The following is a 20,442-nucleotide window of genomic DNA, read 5'->3' as shown; positions in this document are numbered from 1 at the left end:
TTATTTTTCTTTTTTTGCCTGATTAAGTAATTATTTTTCATGAAACCGGATACAGGGACACAGCAGAGTTGATGGTAGTCCTGCCCATTTATCAGCCATTCACTCTGTTTGCCATTTTCTTCCACAGCACTACCATCATTTGCTAAGGAATCTACATTCTATAAATCACAACCAGCACTAAAGAGTCTCATCCTTCATTTGTTGTTAGCTGTTCATGGCCATTCAGCAGCTGTACTCTTCCCCACAGGTTGCCTGGCTGCTTTTTTACCTTGGTCCCTATTTCACCTTGGTAGAGCCCAGCAGCAGCATTGACCAGATGTAGCATGGTGAAAATCTCTTGGTAAGACTTTAAAACCCTTATAAACAAGCCAGATAAAGGGGATTGCTTTAGAAAATGCCCTAAAAATTGCCAAGTGCTCTGCTACTAAGCTTTCTCATGAGTTTAATGCAGCTGCTGTGCAATGACCAGTTCTAATGCTGGGTTGCAGTTCTCTTAATGACTTAAGAGAACTTAATGACATGTGTCCTAAAGAAAGAGATTTTTATGTTCTTCATGTTCATTTTGTTCAGTGTGCTGATGAAAGCAGTCTGGGGTGGTTTAAATAAATATATTTAATTTTATCTCTAAAAGATTATCGACTAATTTGTGTCCTTGTCTAATGTAAGATTGGGTTCTTACCTACAGGCACATACACGAAGCAAGAAACACAAATCCTTTAATAAAATCTTAATGCAAAACTAGACAACCTTAAAATACACGAAGTGCATTTTATCGAGGCTATTATTTATGTGTTACAGGAAGGTTGGCTGCTGAGGAGTTACTATGAGGAAGGGCTTGAAGAGTGGTGCTGCTAATGGTGAGGAGTTCCCCTCAACAGCTTGAGTTATTGGGGTAAGATATTCTTCATAGTACATGACCTTAACTGGAAGCTTTAGGACACTAAGATTCAGGTTTCTGATGAGATTTTTTTTTAACAAACCAGCTTAATTAGAGACCAGGATCATTCCATTTCCCTGACATCAGTAGGCTTTGGAGAAGATTCTATGGGAATTTGCTTTTCACAAAACCTAATTTTCTAGTTAAATTTAGCTGCTGTTTGATTTTGAAGTCTCTCATCAAGCAGCTTCCTATGACCACAAGTAAAATGAAAAGGTAAACTTTCAGACCTTTTTTTTTTTTTCTGTTCATATGGGAACACATATATTTTTCTGACTTTAATGATCTTGTTCACTTGTCAAATGAGAAGAAAGTACAGAATTTTACTAGTAGGTGGTCTCCTCAATTCAATCTAGATGACAGATTGTCACCTAGCCTTTGGGTTTAATTACTAATCATTTGGGTTAATCAAAACCCAAAATGATACAAAACTTGTATCACGGTTTTTACGCACTGCGTAGACCCATTGAATTGCACATATCTACTTCCAGTGCATAAAAGTGTTGGTCTCACCAGCTGTGAGACTTGAGGATGAACGCCTTCTTATTTCAGTACACTTTTTGTTATACTGAAGCTTTGCAGTGAAGTTATATTAGTAATATAATGTGATTGTCAGCGTGTTGTTAGAACTGCATATAAATGGCTTCAGAACTTCTGGTTCTGCTGCTTCTTACCTGAACCTGAATAAAAACAGCATCATGAAAACTTAACCAAAAACAAACATTTTCCTTTGAATTCATTGTGTATTTCATCCCTGATTAATGTTCTTCCAGTACTTGTTGGTCTCTGAAAGGTAGAAGTGCTTAGCTGTCCCATATACCAGCATCTGATCGCTCTTTTCTATTTAGTGGATAGCTTTTTTGTCTCCATAATCATCCCTGTATTTGTGTGGCTGTCATGGAGACAGGTGATCCTAATTTTTCCATTGGTATCTGATTAAAATGGCAATATATAATAGCATTTGTAATGCAAATTCCATCATTCTATGATTCCATTCTATGTTTATCCTACCCGCTGCATTATCTTGGTCCCATTACCTTTCCTTTTTTACTGTTCCTATCTTTATTTGTCCCCCATGTTGTTGTGTCTTCTCAAGTCAAACTGCAAGCTCCCCAGGACAGGGACCATAGTGTCATGTGTGTGTGCTCAGTGATGCTCACAGTAGGGCACTGAGACTGTCTGTTTCTTTTGGCTACTCTTGCAATATGAATAGCAGCGCTGAATGCAGAATGCTGTATTGAACAGATGCTGCATTTAGAACATGTGAAAGCCCTCATGCAGCTGTGTGTATTATTGAGCAAGGCTGACACTCAGCAATCCTGACTCAAATAAAACACGCGTGGTGGTTTTCCCTTTGGTCCAATTTTCATCATAATATTTTGTCTCACATACCAATATTATGAACTCTTGCTATTCTGCTCTGTAGGAGAATAGTAGATCCTTTTTGAAACACGTTCCTAATCTAATTCCTATTTTCATCCGCAGGTAATTATCAGATTTCACTTTGGGCCTTCGCATTGCTGGGGGTGGTTGAAGAAATAAAGCATTAACTCACGCAGTTAATTGGAAATGCTTGTAAGAAGATGTGGGAGGTCATTGAAAAGAGTTGCACAGCGCTTTTTCAGCTTCAATGTGTTGATAAAAAAGTTGGGAAGTACTGTATTCTATTCACTGTGAGCAAACTGAGGCAGGTACCAACTGAATATAACTGAATAACCACGTGAAGGTCTACATGGGGATAGGAGATGGGGTGAGGGAGAGAACAGAGCACAACACTCCTCACTCTTGAGCAAGTGACTTCTCTGTATCATTGGAGGCACCAATTTATGGCTGTGGTTTCATAGTGACTGGCTTTGTATGAATGATCTGTGTGGTGGCATGGGACATAAGGACATGAAAATGGAACAGATGGGAACAATTAAACCTCTTACTTATCCTACCATTATATCTACGTCTGAAACCACAGCAGTTTTTCTTCTAGGATAGTTTAATTGTGCTGTTTTCCTTCTGTACTCCTCATTTAACAAAGTTTCTTGTATTGAGGTACATAATACTGTATCTCAATATAATTACCATGTGTAGCCAAGTTCTGTACAGAGATCTATACAAAAACACAGGTCAACATACAGTCCTAAACTTTAGGAAATTTTATATTTCTGGGCCCCATCCACACTTTTTTGTAGGGAAACTCAGCTATAGAAGGGAGCTACCCTTCTACCTTTCCTAGGGTAGGAAGGCATACCATCCCCTAGATGTTCTTCTTTTCCTCACAGAAGGTCACTGGACTCCTCCACTGGAATCAAGCTTCATTGAGGAAGCCAGAAAATCAGTGAGGAATAAAAAGTTTTCTTGGTGTGGTGGAATTATCTTACCATCCTGGATCTCTCAAGGCAAAAAGGACGGAGTCTATGGGAACTCCTGCAGGGCTTCCTTAGGAATCACATCAATGGAAGAGACTGTAGGAAGAAAGAACCTGGAGAAGTTGTGGCAAGTAGAAGGAGAAACGTTATATTTTGTATTAAAATTGGAATGATTTCCAGCACCGCTCTACCTCTGTAGAACTTGAAGCAATTACATGTTGAATCTTACTGATGTGGGAAGTAGAAGCAGAGCACGACATAAAACATCTGAGCTAATTAGCAAGAGGAATCTGAGCTAATTAGCAAGAAGAAGGTGCTGTCATTCTCTCTCTTCACTACCGTGTGTCTTTTCACTGTTACTCTCCTGTTCTATTTCCTAGAGATGCGCTAGTAACAAGTAGTAACTTTAGTTTGCATTACATCATGGAAGATTCTAAAGCGCATTATGGAAAACTCATTCACTGCTGTTCTTTGCAGTTTATGGAGCGTGTCATCTGAGTCGCAGTGTTTTTAATGAGCAGTGTTGGATAGGAAGTAAATGAAATATTCTTTTATAGAAACCTCCAGGGAAAGCTATATGGAAGATTATATGTGTTAGAATTTGGATCGGAGCTTGGATTTGCAGAATTTCAAAGCCAAGATGATCTATATAGTCTAATCTTCTGTATAACACAGGCCATAGAATTTCACCCAGTAATTTCTGCATAAAGATTATAATTAGTTGCTGAGCTAAGGTAGCTTTTTTAGAAAGACTGTCTTGGATTAAAGATTTCAAATGATAGAGAACATACCACATCCCAAAGTCAGGCAGTTTTTTCCCTTCCCCTCAAAGCAAAACATAAGTGTGTCTTTTATGTATTGAACTGAACTCTTTTGTTGAGGTAGTCATCTTGAAGACAGCATCCACAGGCAATAGCACACCTGCCACACACACAAAAGCATGTTTTAAGCATAAAAACTGGTGAATGGAAGACCATAAAATTAAAGCAACATTCTGTTCTCTGTCTCTGTTCATACACCTTTGAAAGTTCCTTTGTTCCATGAGGAACCGGTAGGGTTGTACAGCTCTGCAGCTCTTTTTAAGAAGGTTCTCTAGCATTATCTTGGTTTCTGGAGTTGCTCCTCTCATTCTTCAGTGGGAATGAAGAGAGGAAATATTACTATACAGCCTAAAAAAATCTGTTTTTTTTTTTTTAACCACTCCAAATTTATGTATTCAGGTCAAATTATCACAGCTCTTTCTTAAAGTTTGTCTTGTTTTACTGATTCAGTATCTGCATTTTATAAACGATATTTTTTGGTTGTTGCTGAAGAACACAAGTTTGTTAGTTTTCTGTGACAGAAGACAAATGTGTTGTAATTCATGCTGCCTGAAATCGTGCTTTCCTAACTATATTTAAAGTATTTTATTTCAGAGAGGTGTTCCAAACAATGAACAAATTGCATATGTTGAGTATGATATCCTTGGGAAAAACAAACTCAACTCATTTGAACCCATGAAAAACTAAGCACTTGAGGTTAAGCCATAAAATGTGGCAAGACGTTTCCGACCATGCTAAACCACTGGACAATTAGGTATGCAGGCAATAGGTGTTTGTTTGCTCCCACGGGTACTGAAAGCATTCTGAATTCCTCAGGACTTCAAATATTATGTTATAAAATGTTAAACCAATACCTTTAGGACAAAAACAGAATCCAACACATGCCACCTAGATTATTTAAAGGTTGAAAAATAAAAAGTAATAAAAAAATAATAATAATAATAAAAAAATCAGGACTTCAGAAGAATTTTTCCATTGGATCGTATTTCCACTTCAGCTATAAAAACCTCCAGCCTAAACCCCTGCACTTGTTTACACCTGAGAATAATGACATACCTTATTCGTTTGCTTTTGGGAAAGGTTATTTTTATTTCAGCCGAAGCAGATTTTAAAAAAACCAAAAAATTACTACAGCATTTTTGAAGTTAGAAGTTACCATGTCTTTTTAGAGGGAGTATCCTGTCAAAGAAAACTAAGAAAATTATATGCCTCCATCCAATAGGACGATTTATTGCTGTTTATGTCTGCAGTGGATCTAACAGCAACGCATACAACAACAGGCTTTCTTTCTGGGAAAACCTAACAAAAGCTGTCCTCGTTTTGTTAATGAACAGACAGATTTTTATTTTTTATTTTTTTTCCCCCAGAGTTCACCAAATGTTAAACATTCTGAGAAGATCAAAATGCAACAAATAAACTTCATAAAAGCAGCATGCTTTGGGAAAGGATCAGCTCGGAGTGTATTCCTGCGAAGATTATTGTGAAAGCAATTTCTTAGAACAGATCTTTTTTGCAATGGTTTTTCCACTTCTAAATTCTGATTATTGTTCCTTTTTTTTTTCTTTTCTTTTCTTTTTCTTTCTCTTTTCTTTTCTTTTCTTTTCTTTTCTTTTCTTTTCTTTTCTTTTCTTTTCTTTTCTTTTCTTTTCTTTTCTTTTCTTTTCTTTTCTTTTCTTTTCTTTTCTTTTCTTTTCTTTTCTTTTCTTTTCTTTTCTTTTCTTTTCTTTTCTTTTCTTTTCTTTTCTTTTCTTTTCTTTTCTTTTCTTTTCTTTTCTTTTCTTTTCTTTTCTCTCTTTCTTTCTTTTTTTTTTTTCAATGCAAATTTCTGTGGCATTAATTCTGGGAATTTGTCCAGTTAAACACATTCTTTCATTTAGCCCTAGAGGAAACTCTCGGCTGCAATTCTGAACTGTTTTGTGTTTCAGAAGATTGATGTGGAAACCTTTGCTTTGTTCTCAGAGACCCGTCGGCCTCTCATGTGCACTGTGATGATACTTAACTTCAGAAATGCAGCTTTTTCATAGCTGATGATGGGGCAAATAAGTGTTCAAATGAGGAAAATATCTTACCATTCAGATACTCGGGCCTTTCTATCTACCAATATTCTGTGTGCTCATTGCCCTCTCCTGGTTTCATCTGGTAATTTTGGGGGTTTCAAATGTCTGAAATGGGTGTCCTAATATTATGTGTTGCCCAGCCACATCTTTGTGATCGTTTTTTTTCCTTTTCCAGTGGATTATATCAACCCTGAGCACTGTTTTCCTAGTGTTGCACACCATTTCTCATCCACGTACTGGAAACAAGATATGAGGCAGCACTGAAATCAGAGGTGGTGAGTTCTGAGCTCTGTCAGTTTTTCACACAGACACTCAGGCTTCCAGGCACTTATCCATTAGATTTTAAAGTTGTTTTTGATAAAATCCTGCTTTAGACACTTGCAACAAAAGGAAGTTGTCATCAGACAATAGATTGTTATAGGCAAGGATCTTCATGAAATGTACAAGGCCCTTTTTTCTCATTAAGGGGAAGGGGATGTTCATTGTTCCAGCAGTGAGCAGCTCCATGCTGACATTTGTTCTGCTTATATTAAGTAGCCTATAATTTAGGTGCAAATAGAATCATAGAATTGCTCAGGTTGGAAAAGACCTTAAAGATCATGGAGCCCAACAGCAATCTAACCATACCTCCCTAACTCTAACACCCTCCACTAACAATGAGGTATTAAAAAAAAAAAGCTTATTATAATACATATTGTTTGGGAGTAGCTAGGATGGGAGCTATTGCTGGAATCTGATATAATATAATAGAAATAGTAATATAGAAAGGAGAAAAATCAACCCAGCTCAGTGTTTATGGTGATTGTTTCAAACCCAACTCTAATGGATAAGAAAAGAACAGCTCATCTATGAAAGTGAGAGCCTATTCCCAAGGTGTATCACTCCATGCACTGCGTGTCTGTATGTGCCTTCTGAGCCATCCCATGACGAGTGCCATCAGAAGCCTGTATGGTAAAGGAACCCCAGGGCCTGCATTCATGATCCAAAAAAAAAATAAAGAGAAATTTAAGACATGGATTTAATGGCATGAGGTGGAAAATATGCTGATAACAGAATTATCACTGACTGTAATCTGAATGTTTTACACATCCATGTATTGTCTGTGTGTGTGTGCTCACATATGCACATATATATGTAGAAAACATAAAAATATAATTTAGATTTAATCTATAAAGCTACTATCTGACATGGTCATAAGGACTATACCAACAGTAAATGTGAAGGTGAAATTCATAAGTAGCAATGCAACACAACATGCTGTAAAGGCTTCATGTTGTACTGTATTTCAGAGCAGCCTATGTTGAAGAGATGCCCAGAGAACCAAGGAAGAAACCTGAGGCCTTCCCTTCTGATAGTACAGGATCATCTCAGATTTTCCTGCTTTGAATGCGTGTCCCTTCATTTTCTAATGCACAACCTGAATTCCTGTGCATATATATTTTTTTCTTCTTTTAACCTAATCCTCATTCACTTCATCTGTTAGAACAAGTACATGAAGGTCTATGAGAACTTAAGCAAGGCTTTGGACCTCCCGGATCCTTATACAAACATATCAGATATAGTGTTGTCCTGAAAGCCAGTTTGCTGGAACATTCTTGGAACTCTACTTATGTGTAAGCTGTGTTATTTATTAATCTTCTCCATTTGAAGATAATTCCATTCAGATCCCAAATTGTCCAGGAGGAATGTGGTGGTTCAGGGACCTCCCAGGCATAACAGAAGTCTTTAACTTGCAAAGGGATGAGACTTAAACTGAATGTTTAGACTAAAGAATTTGTCTAAAATAACTTCCTTCAGCTTCACTGTGCTCTCAAAAATAATCTGTGCCAGATTTAGCAGACATTCTGGTAGGTCTTAGTGGAAGTGTCCACATCCTGGTATCTTTCTTTCATAGAACATGGTAGCACTAAAAGGAGGAAGGGTTTTGGTTGTCCTTACAGCAAGAGAAATAAAGCTCCTGTTAGTATATAGAGTCATATAGACTAGTTGATTGGTGTGGGATGATATGATTCTATACCTATCTGCACGTGCTGTTTGTAATGGGTCAGATATTCAAAAATCCATGCAAAATTTCATGCCTTTTGAGGAAATGTAATATTTGATCTACTGTTAAAAAGGTAGGCACCACTTCTGTCCTTCAGCAAATCTATGTTTTTTCTACCAAGGGTCAGGGTTTAGTCTTAATCTGTACAAAGACAACAGTACTCTTCACCAAACCCTGCCTGAATTCTCCATGCAATTAATTTGTGAGGTTTAGCATCTATTTCTCATTCTGTTTATAGCATGTACACATTTTATAAGCTCAATTGTCTTTTATCGTGCCACTTATTCTTTCACAAGGTGACTCCCAGCTCCTTTACATTTTAGCTATAGAGAGAGAGGCAAGAACTTGAAGAAAATAGGTAAAAAAAAAGAGGTGAGAAGAAACATCTTAAATGTAACCTAGAAGTTAAATCACATATCATGGCCTTCTGACTCACTGAAAGCACTGCTATGGCACTGTGCTATATGGTGGTATCACAGCTCACTGGGTGACCCTTTATTTTGTAAGCTAGCCCAGGCATCCAACACAAAAGCAGGAAGTGCTGTGTTGCTCAAGGTACAGAATGTTACATCAACATGAACGTATCTAGAAATAATCACGAAAGAAAGGATGTTAGCCTTGGCAGAAAATACTAGTTATTAATAATAAGGGTAAGAACCACACCCATGTAAATTCCCCTTTATATCTGCATCATATTGATAGGCAAAAAAAGTTACTTAGAATTATGTTTTGGTCACTTGTAGCCAAGAAAATGGTTTTATATGTGTACATTCCATCATGTTTTAACATCCAAAATGAATGTTTTAACATCCCTGGTGAAACTAAGACACCCAGCCAAAAGGACATGACTGTTGCTTTGTTTTGTGTCATGCTGCTGATACCCACCTCATTTTGACAATGAACCTGATCACCCTGCTCTTCTAGATTCCAGCATACTAACTAAAGTACCAGCTCTCCTGACTGCTCAAATTTAGAGGGGAAAAAAAATGTTATTTCCAAGTATTATTTCTGTTCTAATAAGTTTATACTGGAAGTAAATTTGAGATATTATTTGTGATGCAAAATATGCCTATTTCAGATAGATCCATGAGGATGGGATTGGGAAGCTATATTGGGAATATAGTTTTTCAGTCATAGGTAACATTCACATTATGCCTAAGGAACCTGAATGAATTCTTCATACGGTAGACAGTAATTCAAGATCTGAGTGTGGTGGGTTGTCTACAGCAAAAGAATTCATAGTCTCTTCTTAGCTTGTCTGCCCTTGTTCTGACATGCAGGCACTCTCTAAAATGAATGGACATAGTTTGTATTTGGCTCTGTGGCATCTCTTTTTGTGCACCAATAAGTACTAAATGCGAGATAAGTTTTATTTCTTGTACACATTGGGTGACACAATGCAAATCATGGGTCAGCAGGAAACTGACTGACAGGCTTCTTCTTCAAGGCAGTACCACTTTTGAAATGCATTGAATAAAAATATCCTCTTTTCCTCTTTCATCTTTTTCTCATTTCCTCCTACTGGTAACTTTTACTCTAGTCTTGTTTTGAGACATGACTGAGTTTTGAAGAGGCAAAAAAAGGAGGGTAGGGAAAATAAACATCTTATTGAAGCAAATAAATGAGGGATGGAAACCTTGTCTTGTGAAAACAGTAATGCTTCAAAAAGAACATTAGATGTGAAAACATTTCTCTGTATGTTTCTCCATCATTCAGGGTCCAGTGCAGCCATGATGGGTGTTTGCATTGCACACATTCAGTTTTTATCTTCCACAGGTTTCCCAATAGCAAGTTTTTATGTTTCTTTGCCCATATAACACACTGCATTTTAATGCTTGTACTCTGTGCGAAGATCTGGCCATGAAGGCTTAAGGGACTACTACAGGAAGGATTACCAGTCCCCAGAGCCCAGAACTTGTTTCAAGGTCTGCACTTTCCACAACTGCCCTCAGAATTCCTCTCTTTACAACACTTGTTATAGGTGTAATGTCAAACAGATGCTGATTTTTCTGTGATGAGCTGTAACGCGGATTAGCTTTAACTATCGCTAAATATCATGAAATTTCTACCATGGGCTGAAAAACTAGCTCTAAGGCAAGCATCTCTTTGTGGAACTAAGAAATATATCAGTACACAATGTTATTGGGCATCTCTGCATAGCCAGGGTCTGTCAGGCTCCTCTGGGATGGACAGCTGAGCCTGCCCTATGCTGGACACAGCAAACTCCAGTGGTCCCACTGCAGAGCTATGACAGTTCCCAGCATCCAAGTTGAGGACACCTAAGGGGAAAGTGTTAAAGAAAGGGTAAAATAAGTTCTAGGGAGAGAGAAGGAGGGGACTAAAGAAGTGATAAACCTCAGAAGTGACACCAAACTTAAAGGAGAAGGAGGAGGTGCTCTGTGTTGGAGCAGATATTCCCTGCACACCTTGGAGAGGGCCCATGTTGGAGCATGGGAAAAGCACCTGGAATAGGAAGAGCAAAGAGAAAGCCCTGAGCACTGTCTGCAAGACCCCAACCCTCTGTCCCTCAGTAATAGGCTGCTGATTCAGGAGTGAAGAAGTTAATTTGGGCCTGAGGAAGGAGGTAGGTAGATTTAATGATCATCTTTGTTTCTCATATACAAAGCTATTTTAATTGGCAGTGAAACAAACTTTCTCTAAGTCTGCTTTGCTGATGGCAGCAACTGATAAGCAGCCTGTCTGAATCTCAACCCTTTCTAAGCCTATTTTCTCTCCTGGACCTACTGAGCAAGGGGAATGAGCAGCTAGGCAGGAGTCTGGACATTAGATTTTAGTCAGCCTGTTCAGTCTGTGATGTTGAATAATAGTCTATAATGTTGAATAAGCTCAGTCAAAATCTGGTCCAGCTGTAAATAAAATCAACTTAAAGCATCAAAGAAAGAACAGCAGTTCATGTTAGGCTTTATTATTATTATTATTATTATTATTATTATTATTATTATTATTATAGGCTTTTATGTTTTTAATTAAAATAAAATAAAATAAAATAAAATAAAATAAAATAAAATAAAATAAAATAAAATAAAATAAAATAAAATAAAATAAAATAAAATAAAATAAAATAAAATAATAAAATAAAATAAAATAAAATCCTAGAGTATGTGTTTAAAGCTTCATCCTATGTGTACTACAAGTCCTCAGCTTCTTTCTGTCAGTGGGCTCTGGGCTCTGTTTCTACTTGTTTAGGAACAATTGCAATCAGAAAATCTGTTCATTGACTGGTGCTGGCCTAGGTTTAATCCACTGAAAAACACACTGAAATAAATCATGCCGCTTGTCTTTGACACTATGATAGGTGTATGGCTATGATCAGTTCATCTTTCTGCTCTATCAGTATACACCATTCCAGAGTTACGTTGGGCTTCTGCATAAGTCAGTTAACCTGTGTTCATGCCAATGGCCAATCTTCACACTCATTGTATTCTGAATCACAGAACTGTGGAGGTTGGAAGGGACCTCCAGAGATCACCGAATCCAATCCCCCTGCCAAAGCAGGCAAATCTTTTTTCTTAATTTCTGTTGTGATAGACATTCTGAACCCAGACCCTACGTTAAAATCATAAATTATTTTTCATCTGAATACTGCTGGGTTTTGGCAAGAGACATTGCCTTAATCTTTCACCAAATAAATAAATGCTTAGTGAAATATATGTACAATTTTTTTATTTTTTTTTTTGTTTACCCAGCTGGATGAGGATGTTGTTAGAAGTTGTTTGAAGTAGGTGGGTACTGATGTAATTTTGGAAAATGCACCGAAGAGGGAAAGATATTTTTCTTTTATTATAAATCAATACCAGGAGGGAAGGAAATGCAATAAAATTTGCAGAAAGCAAAAGAGCAACAGCAAAAATTTACTGCTTAGTGGATACGGTCTCCTTGTCAGACCAAATAATACTTTATTGAGTGCATTCAGGCACATTGTGTTTGCATAAGTAGCTGTCTGATAAAGTCTGTATTTTGTATGTGACCAAGTGTAACTCTGTAATGTAGAATGTTTACTTGTAAAGGAAGTCATAATATTCAACATTTTGTTTTAATAGATGTTTTGTGACAAAATATCTCACCTGTGCTGGAATATGTGATTTCCCGTGTGATTAGTTACTGTCTTCTAAATACAGTTCATGGTTAAACACTCTGTATTTTCTCTTGAGCTGTATTTTCCAATGAGGCTACTTGAAAGGACTACTAGAGACTCAGCTTGAACTTTGAAAAGTCAAATATTTTCCAAAACAGAAAAATGTTTTATTAAGCAATGGTAAGGTCAAGAGTAACACAAAAGTGGCTTCTGTTTGACTGTCTTTATGTGGTTGAGGAGAACTGGATGCTGTTGTTGATGAGAAGACAATGTGGCAATGACAGCCTACAGAAAAGATTTCCACCAGAACATTACTGCTGAGTGCTATCATTCTGTATTTTGAAGGATAAGTGACTCAGTGGTACTGAGTATAATCACTTTTATGCTGTGGATTTTGATCTGTCAGCAGTGTGGACCAGAACTGTAAAGAAATCTTTCTGTAGTTGCACATCTTGCTGTATCTCAAGGGGTACAGGAGTAGGGGAAAAAAATATAGTCATTTGTCATGAGTTGATTGTGAATGGAAGGAGATAGGCAATAGAAAGGGACAGAAGGTACGGTCCAGCATTTCTTTTGATGTTAAAACAGCACTTTCATTACACTGTTTTCAGGTTCAAGAAAGTTTTCTTGTCTGAATTTTACAATTCTGTTTCTAATTACGCAATTACAGCACTAAAACTTGTCAAAAACAGGCTGTGAAACAGATTAACTTTCAGAAATCAACTGTGAAAATGTTATGAAAACTGGAGGTTAAACAAGAATCGAATGTTTTACCAGAAACATACAAAAACAAAGAAAGCAACAAAGCAAGGACTCCTAAGAAATAAAGTGAAGCCCTTGACACTACTGAGTGCCTGCAGTATCTACACTAGAGTTACAGCAGCTTGCCCCACGGAGAATATGACCCATAGTATTTAACTTTGTAATTTCCCTTTAAGAATCAGATAAACAAAACAGTCAATGACCTTGGCAGCAATATCTGAGTATCTTAGTTTCACTAGGATGAACTGTTCTTGGAAAAATTCTCCTGTCTGAGTCACAATCAGGTTTTTCCTTCTGGAGTAGGAATGTGTGCTGTTCTCCTTTCTCCTTCCCCATTCATCAGTGCGTGCACATTCCAGTTCTCTAATCTGGCATTTCGATTTCTTAGGGTCTTGTTTTAATGCCAGTGTAGAAGGTTTCACATTTTTTTGTAACATTCTTTTATAACAAAACTGCTCCAGAGCACCTCACCCTAGTCCAATACCACTCCAGAAAGGAGTGGTAGGAATATTCCTGTGAGAATAAATGAGAACTGCCCAGGAAATGTGATCTAAACATCCCATTAAACAAAATAAGTAAAAATGGATATACTGTTCGGATCAAAGCACATCTAGCTGTTTCCTATAGTAGGCACATCATCTTTCAATTGGCTGGCATTTCAGCCACTTCTGAGAAAGGGGGTACTGATGGCAGTGCTTTTTATCAGTAGGTGACGTGTCTGTGGTGTTCAATGATACGGGCAGTGTAGATCTGATATCCTGCTCAAGCTGCAGTTTGAACCCTATGAAGAAGCAAAGAGCTCAGCTCTTTGCTCACCAGGTTCATGTAGATCTGCTCTCAGCCCCTTTGCCTGCTGCTACCTTGTTCCATAAGCCAGTTATCCTCATCACCAGGTTGGACGGCTCTTCTGTCTCAATATCTGTCAATGCTTTTTGAGCAAAGTATATAAATGTGGATAGATAGAGGCCCTTCCTTGGGGCTTGCTCTTCCCCAGTGATGAGGACACTGGTGTGACCAGCACATAGAGGTTGGTCTGACTCTGTCAGACTTGAAAGGATTACCCATTGGGGTTTATAATCTCTTTGTCTGACCTATAGTAACACCATTTTTCTTCAAAACAAAGGAACCTCTATGCTGGCATGAGGCTATTCTGTGTTACACCGCATTAAAATAGCTCTTAGCTGCACCAGCCAAAAATAATTACGATCAATTCTCCATTATTTGATGGAAAGAAGAAAACGTTTTCCCCATAATAGAAAAACATGGATGATGCAAGTACTGGGAGAAACCACGGAATCATTTCTCATAAGACTAGCCAGACTTGGGAGTATCTTTATACTGTACCCTCCAACATTACACACTGGAGGAGGACTTACTCATTCTCACACACACTGCCCGACCTAACTGGCTCTCTCAATGCACCACATTGCAACAGACAGAGCTAGAAAGCTTTCTAGGAACCCAGCATACTCTGCAGCACAGCAGGAGCCAGATCACACTCGGTATGGCACAAGCACAAGCATATTCAATGTATTGGCCTCCTGCTGGCAAAGAAGAGCCCCCTGGACTCACCTTCAGAGGGTTCTTTGGTGGTGGTTCAGTATGTATGGTGTGGACACAAGCCTGCTCTCCATTGGGATAATCCTAGTTCAAACTGTTGAAAATGTGAGTCATGATCTTTTTACAGTTGACGTCTACCTGTTACAAGGTGTTTGTTAACATTTTTGTTCTTTGGGATGCAAGCAACTTCAAAATGAATTAATGGCAATGAGTTACAATAGGTCCGTGTTAGGCTGAAAGTCTCATGAGTAACATAATAAAACAAAATAAAGAAGTGTTTGCCATAAAAATAATGAAATCAGGGGTGCGGAATAAAATTTACTAAATTATTTCACAATGCAACATTCTTTAAAAACAATCTCACGTGTCCTTTGTCATCTGTAATGATGGCATCGTGCAGTAAAATCACTGTGAACAGCAAAGATAAAATAGCCGAGTAAACAATTCATATTCATAGTTCTCAGAAGGAAAAAGGACTGAGCATCATCTTGCATTTTTTCTTAAATATGTATCAGATAAGTAGAAGGTTTAGTTTACAGGCAGTATCTCCTCTTTCCTTTCCATTGTAGTTACCAAAATTTCCACTCTTCTAATGGCTTATGGAAGTTTATATTTAATTCTGGTAATATCTAAAAAATACTATTCATATACTAACAGGAGCATGGCACAGAATTAAGGATGCTGTAGAATTAAGGATGAGAAAGACCACAGCAGATAAATGACAAGGGGGAGCATCCGTATAGTCCAGGTAGTACTACAGATTTGTGCAGCCAAGTCCAGGAAAAACAGCAAAGCAAACAAACAAAATACCCAAACCCCCTGTAAAAAGAAGTGAAATACTGTTTTAAACCCTTAGTTTTTTTGGGATGGGTTTTTTTTTTGTTGTTATTAATATTACTATTTTGTATCTCCCTCCTGCTGGTCTTGGCAAGCCCTAAACTTAAAAGATTTGGAAAAAAACAGTTGTTTCTTCCCACTTCATCCATGCTTTCTCCTAACCCCCAAAATCATTTAGCATCGTGGTGCTGGCTGAAATCCTGTTTACTAAAACTGCTTTATTATGTGAGTATTTCCATGTTTTTAAAGGAACTTTTTGTTCCTATGGAGAGAAGTCTCCCAGCGTCATGCCAAGGTGCTGATAGCCTCCTGCAGTGAGGGAGCATGAAGAGAGAGAAAAAAACGGAGAGAAACAGAGCAGTCTTCTCAACTGTCAATATTTATTTAAACGTAATCATGAGATTTGGCTGTTCCTTGAGTCATGTGGTGTCTGCCCATTCTGCAGGGTGGGGCTGGAATTACTGCTGGCATGAATTTGTTTGGCTTCTTATTTTCGTAACCCTTCAGAGCCACACAAGGGGAAAACAAGAGGCCACATGAGTACATTGGAGGGCTGAATGTCTGTCTGGCATGCTTGCATCATGCAGGACTTGGAAGGGCTAAGGAAATCCTCTGAGCTTAGGGAATGCGAACTGCCTAGGCTAACATGCAGACAAAGCGTTGAGACAAATGTAAGAAGGGAAAATGCATATGTAAAGTAGTGAGAGGGGATAAACTCCACAGGGGAGAATGAGTAAAAACTGAATCATCTTCCATTTTTATGACTTTAAATGCACTTCTAGCTAAACTATTAAATCTTTTTCTCACTTTTATTCCCTTGCAGACCTTGTTTCTTCTATAATATCTCCTTGGCGCCCACCTTCTCGCGGATGGAAAATAGTTGAGAAGTTGTGTGCCTTGGTGATACCTAGAGAGGCCAGAAGAGAATTAGATTACTATGGGGTCTCCGAGGAGACAACAGTAGATACCCTGAAATCAAAGAGGCTGAGAAACTCAGAAACTGGTGAGCCTGATCCTGCAGAGAGAAAGTAGTTACTGCCCTGCCAAAAGAAACAAACAAGAATGGGGTGTGAAAACATGTGAGATAGAGCTTGGGAGGAAGTTGCAGAAGACCTGGATAAGGTTTTTTTTGTGTGGGTGAATAAGGAATTCAACAGGCTATTTCCAGTTATAAATTACTCACATAGGTTGAATAATAAATGGGTATGTGCCTGGGGAAAATGTGCATCTAGAAGCACAGAGTGTCCTTGACAAAGATGGATGGTTACTATAGATGTAGGGGGACAGTGAATGTACAACTGAAATAGTCGTGTTTCTTGGGAAAGGAGAGTGAGGTTACAGCATGACAGAATACACTCAGCCAATACAACTGGCCAGTGAAGACAAAAGGGAGAGCATGCTGAAAACTGGTGAGTGGAAAAGCAGAAGATGATAGTTCGCACTGGAGAATTCAAGAGCTTGGAGGATATAAAGACTATAAATGGGGAAAAAAAAATATGATCTAGGAAAAGTGTGAGATGAGAAAAGATTCCAGCATGGAAAATAAAGAGGGAGCAGACAGAAGAAATACAGAGTGATGGATGTGACAGTGGTGGAGGCACTAGTCTCAATTCATGCAAAGGGGCTGCACTCTACTTCCCAGACCAAGACTTCATTTTGTCTCTTCGAGAATATATCTCACTGTACTCAGAAATGGTCAGAAATGGCCTTAGCAGACATTTTACTTGTTTCCTCTGATCCTTTGCATGTTGCAGGCCTTCAAGTGTTTTCAGACCTATTTGAAGACCCGAGGATCTCCACAGCTTGGTTGAGTACAGATTGATTTATAGATCCCATGTCTAAGTGCAACTCTTGACATTTCATCTAAAATGAAGTTGGGAATAATGCTTAAATGTGACTTTTAAGAAAGGATCGAAAATCGGTCCTTCTAGCTGATGGTATCTGTGGCTTGTTTAGTTTCCAGGGCAATTAACTGATGGAAAAAGGTGAAATATATAGAAATATACAGAATCACTTGTAGCCCTTTTACTAATCTGGGGAAGGCAATGTGAAGAAACTGGAAACGAGAGGCTGCTATTTGAAAAGATCTTTAATTTGTAGCTGAAAATAGTAGAGGATTTAAGTCACTGAGGCCTAAGTCCCTGAGAGGGCCACTTAGGAAGAATTGCATGACTCATAGAATTCAGAGCCAGAAGCATCAACAGTCTGTTAGTCTGACCTACTGTGTAGCATGGGCCACAGTATTTCATCCAGCTAATTTTGCAGCAAGTTTACAGCTTGCCTTTTCCAAAGTCAGGTAGATTTGATCTGAAGATTTGAGGTAATGAAGAATTAACATTTAACCCTTTGTCTTCTGGCAGTATATTCCTTGCTGCCTTAAATCTCCTGGCTTTACATTTATCTCAAGTTTGTACAGCTTCCACCTCTTTGTTTTGTTTCGTTTTGGACTGCAATAAAGTGTTTTTTTTGCTTTATTGCAGTCCTTCATTACCTGTTAACTTCTTTATGTGAAAGATGCTTGTGAGGTTGTGCTAGGTATCACAGCTGTGCAAAAGGAAGGACAGCATCTGTCAAAGCTGCAGTAATGTGAACAAGTGAAATCTGTTCTCAAGCAAACAGTCTCATTCACGGATATACTGCATGTATCTGGGCCCTCCTATTCCATTTTGCCTGTGTCATCATGCTAGCAGGCAAGGGGCACAGGCTCATCGACAGCTCTATTCTTGTTTTCTCACCACAGCAGTAGCTGGACACAAGGTTATTCCAACTCTTGGGACAGTTTTTGGCAGCAGTGGTTGCCTATGTGGGACATAACAAGAAAAGACAGACTGCATGAGGCTGCAGTAAGGCATGAGTCAGCCACTCCAGGGGAGCTGGAAGAAATATATAGGCTATATAGAGGAGCACTGAGCTGCCCTGAGCTGGAGGCTAAGAAGTTCTGGTTTCTGCAAATCCAATTCATCTGATGATCTTGGCAGCCTGCAGGGGAAACTCACAGCAGAGAGCTCTGGTGTGTGAGGAGTGATGACTCGGGATGCCTTATGAGAAGGCAGGCCAAGAGACGTGGTTACCATGTACTGCAACAGCAGTCCTGGAGAGGGAGCATAAACCAAGAGGAGTATCCAGGGCAGAGAGCAGAAAATTGCCTCCTTTGTGGTGGAGTGAGTAGCATACAACTTGAGGCTGAAGGTTAAAGTAATGGACACTCATTGCCAGGAAACAGCTATGTGTAGATGTCCCTCGTAACTAATGGTTTTGGCTCCTCCTGCCAGGAGAGGGAAATTTAATGTCTTAACTAAAATTCTTCTTCACGCAGGTTTTTTTTTATGTTTTATTTTGTTGTTTTGGTTTGTTTTTCCTAGTAAGTTCATCATCTCATGGGCTTCATACAGTGTTTTATTCTACTCTTGCTTCTTCTAAATGTTGGGTCTGTTCTTTTTCCAGCCAAACACCAGAAGAGTTTTCACGCCCTTATTTCTTTTCGTAGTTTCAAAATTCAGTCTCAGAACTTCTCATTCTCTTGTTAATTATGCTAATTCAAATGGCCTGACATTTCTCCTACTGAATTCTCTTACTGAGAAATGATTTGATGACAGCTCACAGAGATATCAGAGGTGATGTAAGAAAATAACACTGAGGTAATGAAGTTTTTAGGGAAAAAAGCTGTAGGTGTTTTCAGGTGGTTTGCCCAGTGAAGTGTCATTAACGCTGTGTAATTTGCTTAGAGTTGTCCAGCATTGGAATGTGTGGCGGTATTTCACTACATGAAAAATTACTGTTGCTTCAGCTGTGGTCATATCCATCTTGCTGGGAAGACTTCCAGCTTCGAAGGGAAATCTGCTTGAAGATGTTTGGATGGTGTTTTTAACTGCAGAGTAACCTTTTTCTGTCTTCTGGCTGTCCATTAGGAATGGTAATGAAAACATGGCACACGGTTCCCTCAGCCTCAGCATAACCTTTCCCTTTCTCAGGAAAGAAAAGCTCCTTGACCCAGAGGGTAAATCTGTTCTGACATCCTTTTAAGTGTTTCCATGTTATGCTTTGTTGGAGTGTCTGTGAGCTAATTTACAGAGCAAAGAAAAAGGATGGTACTTATGAAGGCAATGACAAATAGATATATATATATATATTTATCAGACTTCTAATTAATGCCTTCTCAACAAGAGGGTTATATTAAACACAGACTGATTTCTTAGGCCGAATAGTCGGGTTGTTAAATCTTCAGCTATGTTGTAATAGAAAAGTATTGAGTGAATCAATGATTATTTTGCAGCACAACAAAGAAGGAATGTTGGTAACGGGTGAGCCATATAGCAAGTATTTCTAAACCTTCATAAAAGTGGGTTAAAAAAGTGAAAAATGAGTAATGAAATGGAATGCCCTCATTTGTCGTTTCTGTACAACAAAAGTAAAAGAGAAATAATAAAGAATAAAAGCAAGGAAGTCCTAGAAATCGACAGATCTTCCCTTCACCCCATTCAGGATGCTTTTTAAGGCACATTTCATATTTTTATTTGTTTATTGTTTTTCTTCTTTTTTTCCAAGTTGACATTCCGATAGGATTCCACTCAGACTTTTGAGAGGAGCAAAACAGGGCAACAGAAGTAGGACAGTTATTAACTGGAGTGATGATTGCAAAAGTATGCACAAAGTAGTTATATTAGAGCTGTCTCTGCATTGCTCAGTTATGAATATTTCACTGATGTTTGCCCCAGACCCTTTGGGAAATTCTCAGATACATGGATATCCTATGATAAACTTCTGTATTATTTCTTATATTTTCTCATGTCTTCTCTGTGACCCTTCGTGTTGTTCCAGGATACACACTCTGGAAGATATTAAGGCCACTGTCATTATAATGGATTAGCAAACATGGAAAAAAAGAATGACTACATTATTCTCCATATAAATTCTCACTAATTGCATGTGTACATGAAATCTAAACTGTTTCTTATAATAAAACATGTT

The 20,442-nt window shown here is 38.3% G+C and overlaps 1 long non-coding RNA gene across 1 annotated transcript; it reads left to right on the top strand.

Moving 5' to 3' along the window:
- Positions 1-5,948: 5,948 nt before the first annotated feature.
- LOC146753314 (uncharacterized) lies at positions 5,949-19,557 on the top strand. Its single transcript, XR_014939905.1, has 2 exons — positions 5,949-6,450; positions 16,298-19,557. It is a non-coding gene; the product is annotated as an uncharacterized LOC146753314 (long non-coding RNA).
- Positions 19,558-20,442: the final 885 nt, after the last annotated feature.

Source organism: Coturnix japonica, chromosome Z (assembly GCF_054131305.1).
Source record: "Coturnix japonica strain WE chromosome Z, WE-NBRP24, whole genome shotgun sequence".
Taxonomy (NCBI): domain Eukaryota; kingdom Metazoa; phylum Chordata; class Aves; order Galliformes; family Phasianidae; genus Coturnix; species Coturnix japonica.
Note: the sequence above shows the minus strand (reverse complement) of the source record. Positions and strands in the feature narration are given on the sequence as shown.